This window comes from Tenrec ecaudatus, unplaced genomic scaffold (assembly GCF_050624435.1).
Source record: "Tenrec ecaudatus isolate mTenEca1 unplaced genomic scaffold, mTenEca1.hap1 Scaffold_672, whole genome shotgun sequence".
Lineage (NCBI taxonomy): Eukaryota > Metazoa > Chordata > Mammalia > Afrosoricida > Tenrecidae > Tenrec > Tenrec ecaudatus.
This window is the reverse complement of record NW_027459562.1, coordinates 75001-85000: the sequence shown is the minus strand read 5'-3', so window position 1 is coordinate 85000 and position 10000 is coordinate 75001.

Genomic DNA, 10000 nt, shown 5'->3' with positions numbered 1-10000 from the left:
GGAGAAACCCCATGAGAGAGACTTGACTGGGACAGTGAATACGTCAAAGAACCAGCCAAGTTGTCCGTTGAAACCTGGGTAGAGACAGACAGGCACTGACTTTTTAGAGAGCTAGGAACCAAGGAGACATCAACTCCTGCTCTGCTCTCTCCAACTCTACCCGGGGTGAACGCACCGATGAAGGCAATGCTTGTTGGGACTATGATGCTAGAATGATACGTGTGCAGAGCGCTGTTATTATGCTCATACTTATGATCACGCTTGCTTGCTCCAGTCCTTTTATCCTTTGGATTATTTTTGGCTGGTGTGATGTGTGTCTGCAGTGAATAAACCGAGCATTCGAAAACGTCTAAGAGCGTTAAGTAATTATTGGTGACGCCGCTGCTCCTGACGCGTGCATCAGGTTCACTCTTGGCTCCGTATTTGTTTTTATGGCTTCTGAGAGAATGGCTTGTGAGTGTGTGGCTCTTTCCTCTGAGAGCCTAGAGGAGGCCCTCCTTCCTGTGTGAGGTTTCTGTGTCAGTCAGTCTGTCTCTCTCAACCCTCCCTCCCTCCCTCCCTCCCTCCATCCGCCAGCTCTCTTCACAGAGGAAGAGGGCCTGGCTGCGGTGTAGAATTCGGCTTGCCCTTGCACATGTGCTCTATCTCTCCATCTATCTATATCTAATGTATCTATCCTCGCTGCTGTGCGCCTTCCCCCGGCGTGGGTCTTTGTGACCCCAGCGGCTACCTTGAGCCAAAGGGGTCGGAGAGGTCTTGTTTGAGCGAGCGAGCAAGCTAGCGAGCACTCCAACCCTGACTGTAGAGGTCTAGTTCTAGTTCAGAGTCCACTTGGCCGCTTCTCAAACCCAGCAGCCCCTCCCTCCCTCCCACCCTCCTATTCTTGTAAGGCGTCTGCTTTTCTAAAGGTGGGTTAAGGGCCGCAGCCTGCCCCCCCCCCCCCCCCGTAGAAGTCAGCCTGGTGGGTGGGGAATGTGGGAAGCCAAGCTTTCTCCCGAGTTTGTCTCTCCCCCAGGCATACATATCCCACTGAAAGGCCATTCACCCAAGGTAGGCATATCCCACTGAAAGGTCATTCACCCAAGGTAGGTTCTGGGTTACTCTCCCTCAGGGTGGTCAGCCTTTTAGAGCAAGCAGACAGACACCACTGTTTGTGCCACCATAGGGAGGGAGGAAGGACCCCGCTCGCTTCCGATCAGGGTGGTAGTGGTAGAGGTTGAGCCCACTGGAGAGTGAGCAAGGTTAGGCTGCCCCGTTGAATCTAGGGGAGGGGGGTGGGGGACCACCAGGTGCAGCTGAGAGTGAGCAAGCTTTATACCCCTGAGCTGTGTCTGCCTCTGTTATTTTCCATCTCTCTCTCTCTCTCTCTCTCCCCCCCCCCCCCCCCCCGCTGTCCGATTTAGCCTATGGAACCCGGGGTTCGTTGTAGGGGGCTGGGGCTGTCCTTCCCCCCGCCCCCCACCGGGGGTGAACATTCTTGGGGGGTGTTGCAAAGGACGCCTGGCCAACACAGGCCAGGCAGGGGAAAAGTTCAGCGGCGCCTATTAGCGAGGTCTGTATTAATTACGTCAAGGTGGCCCGGGCGGGCGGGGCGTTTTCATTAGGTTTCCAAGGAAGGCAGAGAGGTTGGGGGCGGGCGAAGCCCTGATGTCCAACAGGCGGGTGGATGTGACTTGCGGGAGGCGAGGCACGTCCGCCACCGTCTCTGTTGCTCGCCTTGGTTTTCATTGAGAGGCCCACACGGGAGGGGGTGGGTTCATCCTCAGGTGGCGAAGAGGTTTTCCTTTCACTTATAGAAGGGGTGGCGAGCGTGCTATGTTGGGCGGTGTGATTCGGCTTACTGTGCCAAACCTGGCCTTATATTAAGAAGAGTTGGGGTGTGATAAGGTCGTGGTTTGGGTCCGGTGGGCAGAGAGAGAAATGCGTCTGCCAGCAAGCCCCAGGCTCTCTCGCTCTCTCGCTCTCTGGCGGTGTTGCCCCACTGTGTGACTGCCTTAGCTAGTTGTCTGCCTCCAATTGTGAGCTAATGTCTACAACCTGTGTGTGGGGGCGCCCGACCCATGGATCCTGCCGTTAAAGCTGGATTTTTTTTTTCTTCTCCCCCTTTCAGATGTGCGTTGCCGTGCCGCTGGCGTTGATGGTACACGTCGCTGGAGCTCGGTGATCTGGCTAAGCGTGGGGGGGACCCAGCTGGCTGGCTGGCTGGCTGGCTGCCTGCTGCCTCCGGCTGGACGGAATGCATCGCTCTCTGGAAGACTCTGCTCTGCAGTCTTGCTTCCTTGACCTTGGACGGAGCAGCCGTTGCAAGAGGAAGGATTTCCAGGCTATTAACTATTTAATGGAAGTGATTCAAGCTGAGCCGCGCTCCCCCGTCCCCCGGGTGCATTGCATCGTTGTGGACTAAATTAGCTGTTACATTACTTCGCGTTTTGTGTGTGGTTGGTAGGTAGGTAGGTAGGTAGGTAGGTAGGTAGGTAGGTAGGTAGGTAGGTAGGGTGGGGGTGGGGGATAGGGGAGGTAGGTAGGGGATAGGGGAGGAAGGAAGGAAGGAAGGAAGGAAGGAAGGAAGAAGTGAGAGTGGGAGTTAGGTGGGGAGGTGAGTTAGGGCATAGGTAGGGTAGAGTGAGAGTGAGTGAGCGTGAGAGTTGTTGGGGAGGTAGGTAGCACATAGGTAGGTAGCACATAGGTAGGTAGGGTAGGAAGGAAGTGAGAGTGGGAGTGGGAGTTAGTTGGTGGGGAAGTTAGGGTAGCGATGAGGGGGAGTTAGGTGACAGGCAGAGGCAGCACGATCCGGTGGCTGTGATGTCATTGTGAAAGTCGGCCCTTGACACACACGAGGTTTTTTTGTGTCGCTTGCTCGCGTGCCCGGGTCGGGCGTTCCGGGCCACGGGGCGCGAGGGCGGGGGGAGGTTGGACCCTTGTCGCCCGCTCGCTTCACCTGGTGGCCCGGTGTGCGTCCCTGGCCGAGTCTGCCGTGTTGAGGGGGTCGTCTGTGTGTGCTGCGTCTGTGGGTGTCCCCGCTGCCCGACAGGCGCGCGGGCGGGCCAGCCAGCCAGCCGTGCGCATCCCGTCTGTCTCTCCCTGCCGGCTAAGAGGCGCGCGGGCGCGCCTGTCTCCCTGTCCCTGGGTCGGCTCGGGTCGACCAGGGCGGCGGAGAGTGGCGAGGGAGAAGAGAAGAGAAGGAAAGAGTGGAGGAGCGTCCGGGGGCGGCGGCCCGAGTTTGCCGGGCGAGGCCGGCCGGGCGGGGGGGTTGGTGGCGCGCGCGCGCCACCAACCCCCCCGCCCGGCCGGCCTCGCCCGGCAAACTCGGGCCGCCGCCCCCGGACGCGAAAGGTGGGTAGACCAGCAGCCTCGGAGAAGATATCTTGTCTTCTTCCTCGTCGCCGCTAGGGGGAATCGTCGGGCGTTTCCCCGGTCCGGGCGAGCCTTCGGCCACGCGCGCATGCGCGCTGTGGCGCTACCGGTGGGCCGACCACCGCACCGCTCCCCCTCCTACTCTCAATCACTCCGATCCTTTCCTCTGAGAGCCTAGAGAAGGCTCTCCTGCGTGAAGTTTCTGTCTGTGTGTGTGTGTGTCTGTCTCTCCCCCCATCCGTCCGTCCGTCCGTCCGTCCGTCCGTCCGTCCGTCCGTCCGTCCGTCCATCCATCCATCCATCCATCCATCCATCCATCCATCCATCCATCCATCAATCCATCACTTCTCTTCACAAAGGAAGAGGGTCTGCGTGGCGAGAGGAGGGTGGGAAGGGAGGGCGTATGTTTGAACCTTCAGCCCCTTATCCCCATATATACGATGGCAGGCAGTGAATAATAAAACCTAAGCGTGACAAACACAATGTGATGCTTCTGTCCGTTTGATGGGATTGATCCGCTTCAAACAGAGGGCACCAGGGGTGGTGAGTTAGTAGGTTTGGGGCGGGCAGAGGTGGTGGCTCTGCTGCTGCTGCTGCTGCTGCTGCTGCTGCTGCTGCTGCTGCTGCTGCTGCACGATTGCATTGACTAAAGCGTGGTTCAAGGCACTCCTGAAACTTGACCTGGTGGCCCTGGTACTGTACGCACACGCACACACACCACGCTCTTGCTCTTTTCCTTCAGGGATTTGAAGTTCCTGAAGACAGGACAGATTGCTCCTCCCCTGGCTGAGAGAGGGAGGGAGGGAGGCAGGTTGGTGGTGGTAGTTGGTGGTGGTGGTGGTGGTGGTGTGTTATGTGGGGTGTGTGTGTGTTTGTGAATCATGGTGTAAAAACACACACTCTGCCCGCCTGTCCATCAGTCCGCCTTCCCATGAGAAGCCAAAAAGGACCCATGGAGGCAGGCAGAACCCACTTCTTCGAATGGATTTAGGTCTCTCTCCCACCATCAACCTAGAATGGAAGCTCCAACTGAATCCACTTCACTCACATGCAGACTCAAAAACGGATGGATCTTGGACTTTCACTCGCTGTCCCTGAGCGTGCCTTCCGTGGCTATTATTTTGTCATGTCTTACACTGTTGGACGTCTCCCTTCACCCACTTTCCTGTTGTCCTTGCCCCAGGGGTGAGATGATCTCGGTCCATCTTGTAATGCTAGTGCTCAGATGAGGACTCTCCCTCCTTCCTCACGCAGGCACCTTTGTCCATATTCTTTAGCTTCCTTCCTTTCAAACGTGTGTTTTCTAGGGGCCTAGACACTGGGCAGCCTCCTTCCATCAGTCCCTCCCTCTGTCCCACCGTCTGTCACTCGCTGCCTGCCTGCCTGCCTGCCTGCCTGCCTGCCTGCCTGCCTGCCTGCCTGCCTGCCTGCGTTCTTCCTGACTTTCATGAAAAAGCTCTCAAGTCTTTCTACGACCGACGAGTGTCAGGCCTCAGGCCTTTCCTCCTCTTGAAGAAGAGTTTCTTTCTTCCCCTCTTCCATTCCATTCCTATATTCTTGAGTTTTTGCTTTTCCCCCTTTAAAAAATAAAAACAGGAGACCAGTCAAATGACTTGCAGGGGTGGGGGGTGGACACACACACCACACCACACACACACACACACCCTACCTACACCTGACTAGCCATCCAACAAACAAAGCACACACACATACCGGGTGCCTAGGATGTTTGCCAAATTCTCCCTCACCCCTTGTAAGCACTCGGTTGGTTCCCAATCCACTCCGCTCATAGGGCGGTGCGCCCCCTGTTCTCATCACGACAACTGCTAGAGATTCACGAGGGCGGTGTGTGTGTTTATTTTCTGGGATCGGAGCCGCCGCTTTTGGACTGAGTCCCAGTGCTGGCGGTTGGAAGCTCCAGCTCCGCTAGATGGGCCAGCAGGACCCAGCCGCGATTCTGAAGACCCCTCAGGCCTCCCTCTTCCGTGACCATGCGGGTGGGTGGGGGTTGCAGTTCCCGACGGGCTCCTCTGGATCGATCCCCCCCGCTCGCTCCCCACTCCCTTCCCCATCCCGGCCTGGGCGTCCCACACACAAGCAACCTCTAGTTCACTTGCCCGAGTTAGGGTCAAAGTCCAAACTAAGATGAACAACAGAATAAAAAAAAAAAAAAACAACCGAAAAACCGGTCACCCTGAGGCCAACGGTGGCTCTCTAGCCAGAGACCAGGGGATTGAGATGCTAAAAGAGCTGGCTTCATATGTTAATCAAGCCCCGGCCTTCCTTCCTGCCTTCCTTCCTTCCTTCGGAGCCTTTTCAGGTGGGTGGGTGAGGGGGCAGGCTTGGGGCTGCTGGGTGGCTGGGTGGAAGGGAGCTAGGCGGCAGGCCTGCAGGTCTTAGGTTTCCCCTGGACCCCTGAGGATTCTCCCCTCCCCCCCCCCCCCACACACACACTCCCCCTTCTGCGGATTTCAGCATTTGGGAGACACAAGTCCTCCCATGAAGGCCCCTAGGAGATTTCATTCCTACCGGGATGGTTGGGGCCCATACCACTTATCACAATCCAGCCAGCCAGCCAGCCAGCCAGCCAGCCAGCCATTATGTCAAGTACATTTGTTCGTTTGTTGCCATCATCATTCTCAAAACATTTAGTTTCTGCTTGAGCCCTTGGTATCAGGTCCTCATGGTTCCCTTCCCTCCTTGATACTCCTCCCTCATTAATCCTTGATAATTTAGAAATTATTATTATTTTGTCATCTCTGATACTGTCGGGCGTCTCCCTTCACCCACTTTCCTGTTGTCCTACATACTTTTGTATTTTTCTTTTTAAAACATTTTATTAGGGGCTCATACAACTCTTATCACAATCCATACATATACATACATAATTATATAAAGCACATCTGTACATTCTTTGCCCTAATCATTTTCAAAGCATTTGCTCTCCACTTAATCCCTTTGCATCAGGTCCTCTTGTGATCCCACAGGCTGGTGTGATTCTTCCATGTGGGCTTTGTTGCTTCTGAGCTAGATGGCCGCTTGTTCACCTTCAAGCCTTTAAGACCCCCAGACACTATCTCTTTTGATAGCCTGGCACCATCAGCTTTCTTCGCCACATTTGTTTATGCACCCGTTTGTCCTCGTTCCATCTTTTAATAGATCCTTCATGTCTTTCTGCCGAAATCGGAGGGGTCATTGATTGGGCCCACATGTTGTAAGTAACTAACGCTGGGGCAGAAAGAGACACAGCCCCCCCCCTCCAATCCAACAAACAAAAATCCAATGTATAGATCAATAACCACTTATTGATTAAGTGGTTGATGGGCCATGGCTGGAGGTGGGTGGGGGGTACAGGGGGTGTGTGCAGGCAGGCTGAAACACCTTAGTAATTGATAAATAACCTGCTGAATTTGGCTTCTGTCATTTTGGCTGAGGCTTGACCCACACGCACATGGTCCGCCCGACCAAGCAGTTTTGAGATAAGCAGTGGCTAGGGACACCTCAGCCTGAGGACTGCAAACATTGGGAATTCTCCCCCAAACGTTCCCACTTCGAGGAACTGAACTGCGTGTGTCAACGATTGATCACCCTGCTGGTGGTTTGATGGTGGCTAAAAAGCTGAGTGTGTTCTGCTGTGCTCTCCGGACCCACTGACTCCTCCCGGGTTGCCCATTCACCCGCTGGCTTTCACTAAAAGCTCATTTGATTGATTGGAGTGTGTGGCTTTTTGGACTGTCTTGGAAACCAACCGGGGCTACAATTCTTCTCAAGGGGACAGAACTGCCACCAAACCCATCATGACTGGCTGGCAGTGGTGGCGGCAGGTTTCCTCTCCAGGGAGATCACAGTTGCAGGGGATGGGGTGGGGTGGGGGAAACCATCCGAAGAAGAGCTTACAATGTGGCTCCAGGAACCTCTGACTGACCCCAAGCAGTCAGGAGATGATGCATGACCACCGTGTGTGTGTGTGTGTGTGTGTGTGTGTGTGTGTGTGTGTGTGTGTGTGGTAGCCCTTCCTTGAGGAGTGATGATCGATTTCCATTCAGAGCAGCCACTGAGGACTATCCTATCCTACCTGAGTTCTCCTTATCCCACCTAACACCCACACGCCCACCCATCACCTGCCACCCCCGCAATGCAATCCAATTCTTACCCAAACTTTTTGGTTGGTTGGTTGTAGGGGGGAAGATCAGGTGTTTTGTTTTGTTTTGCTTTTAAACCATTTAAACTTGCATTTCAGCCGCATGTCATACCAACAATACCACCATCCTATCCTACTCAGAATAATAGGACGACAATGGTCATCCCATTTGATTTTACAGCATTCTCTTCTTCCCTGTAGCTTTCATGATGATGATGATGATGATGATGATGATGATGATGATGATGATTTTCTAATCGTGGCAATACTAGACTAGACTAATTTAGACACAACAGAGCATTCTGCAATCACAACAACTTTCTTTCCTGTGTCTCTCCGGCAGGCAAATTTTTGAGACGTAAAGACCCGGTCTCATAACTCCCTACTCCCTAAAAACACTTTTAAAGGTATTCGAGAGCCAGACGTATGTCTATTTTTACAGGCAGATGAAATCATCATTGTCGACTGAATCTCCTTTCAGATGGCTTTCCGGGAATCCAGGAGAGATGATCACTTCGGGATCAGTGACGATAACAACTGGAGGATGGAGGGAGGGTGGGGGTGAAAAGGGGGAACCGATGGACGAGGATCTACATAACAACCTCCTCCCTGAGGGGATGGACAACAGAAAAGTGGGCGAAGGGAGACATTGGACAGTGCAAGAGATGACAAAATACTAATCATTTATAAATTATCAAGGGTTCATGAGGGAAGAGGGACCAGGGAGTGAGGGGGCAAAATGAGGAGCTGATACCAAGGGCTCAAGCAGAAAGCAAGTGTGCTTGACACAATGGATGGATGGATGGATGGATGGATGGATGGATGGATGGATGGATGGACGGACGGACGGACGGACGGATGGATGGATGGATGGAAGAGATGGCTTTCCATTTGACTTGGATCTGCTCTTGTCCGTCAGGGGTCTTCCACATGTCGGCTCATTTTCTGCTCACTTCCCCAAGGGCTCAATGGACTTTTGTGTGAGGACTGACTTCCTCGGACCTTTTATAGAATGTTGAATGTACTTTTGTTTGTTTAAAAAAACAAACAAACACGTACGTGTGTGTGTGTGTGTGTGTGTGTGTGTGTGTGTGTGTGTGTGTGTGTGTGTGTGTGTGTATAGCGCGGCGGCGGCGGCGGCGGCGGCGGCGGCGGCGGCGGCGGCGGCGGCGGCGGCGGCGGCGGCGGCGGCGGCGGCGGCGGCGGGCCGGGTCTAAGTTAGGCGACTGTCCGGCCGACGACGCGCTCTTGCCGGCTAGAGACGCACATTCGTCCCGCCGCCGCGCTTCCTGCCGGTTGTCGTCCGCCACCTAGCGGTCACTTTCACTTTCTCTCCGGAGCTCTGTCGCCAACGCGAAGGGACCGGAGCGGCCTGTGTCGCCGCCGGCCCCCGAGTTCCAGGACGCCGGCGGCGGCGGCCGCTGCGGCGGCGGGCCGGGTCTAAGTTAGGCGACTGTCCGGCCGACGACGCGCTCTTGCCGGCTAGCGACGCACATTCGTCCCGCCGCGCTTCCTGCCGGTTGTCGTCCGCCACCTAGCGGTCACTTTCACTTTCTCTCCGGAGCTCTGTCGCCAACGCGATGGGACCGGAGCGGCCTGTGTCGCCGGCCCCAGAGTTCCAGGACGCCGGCGGTGTCACTTGTGTCGTCCCGGCGGTGACAGAGCGCCGGCCCGGGAGCGGTGGCCCGAGCTTGTACCTGCAGCCTTATGGGTTGGCGGGCTTCACTGCCGCCTCTGTCACTGGTGTTTGTCGGTCAGCACTTGGTCGACCAGCACAGGGCGCTCAGCCGCCCGAAACTCACTCACCCACCCGTCCGGAGGCCGGACCGCCCGAAGCGGTGCTTGAATTTTTCCAGGAACCCACTTGTGGCCCGTGGAACGGCCCTGGTGGCTCAGTCGCACGGAAATTCGGTGTTTACTACCCGGGCCTGGACACGGCCCGCCCGGCAACATGGCAGGCGGCGCTTGAGGGTTTCTCAAGTCCCCACTCTGGGTCCAGGGACCGGCCTTGGTGGCTCGCGGTCACCCGGCGAGTGGCGGTTCGCTCCTCGGCGACTCCCGAGTCCCCTGGCTCCTCGGGCGGAGCCTAAGAAAAATGTCCAAGTTCCTCACATAGGCTTCCACATCGGTGGCCGGCCGCGCCGATGTGCGGGACCTCCGGTGTGCGGCACCTGCGTCGCGCGAGGGCACGCTGCCCCTCTTCCCCCCCTCACTCGATTCTCAGGAGGTTGACCAGAGGGCCCTAGGACCTCCAGGAGTGAGTGCTATGGGGTCACTGTGGCAGGCCTTTGGCCGAAACGTGGTTCCGGGGGGTGCCCCGTGGGGAGAAGCCACCACCCCGTCTCCTGGCGTGGTATTTCTTTCGCTGAACTCGGTCATTTTGGGCCACCAGATAGGTGCTGACACGCTCATCTTCAGTGGCGCTCACTGAAGAGGTCGGTTTGATGCTCTGGACGTGTGCGTTGGTTCCCTGGGTCGCCTTTGGGTTACCGATGGCCCGTGGCG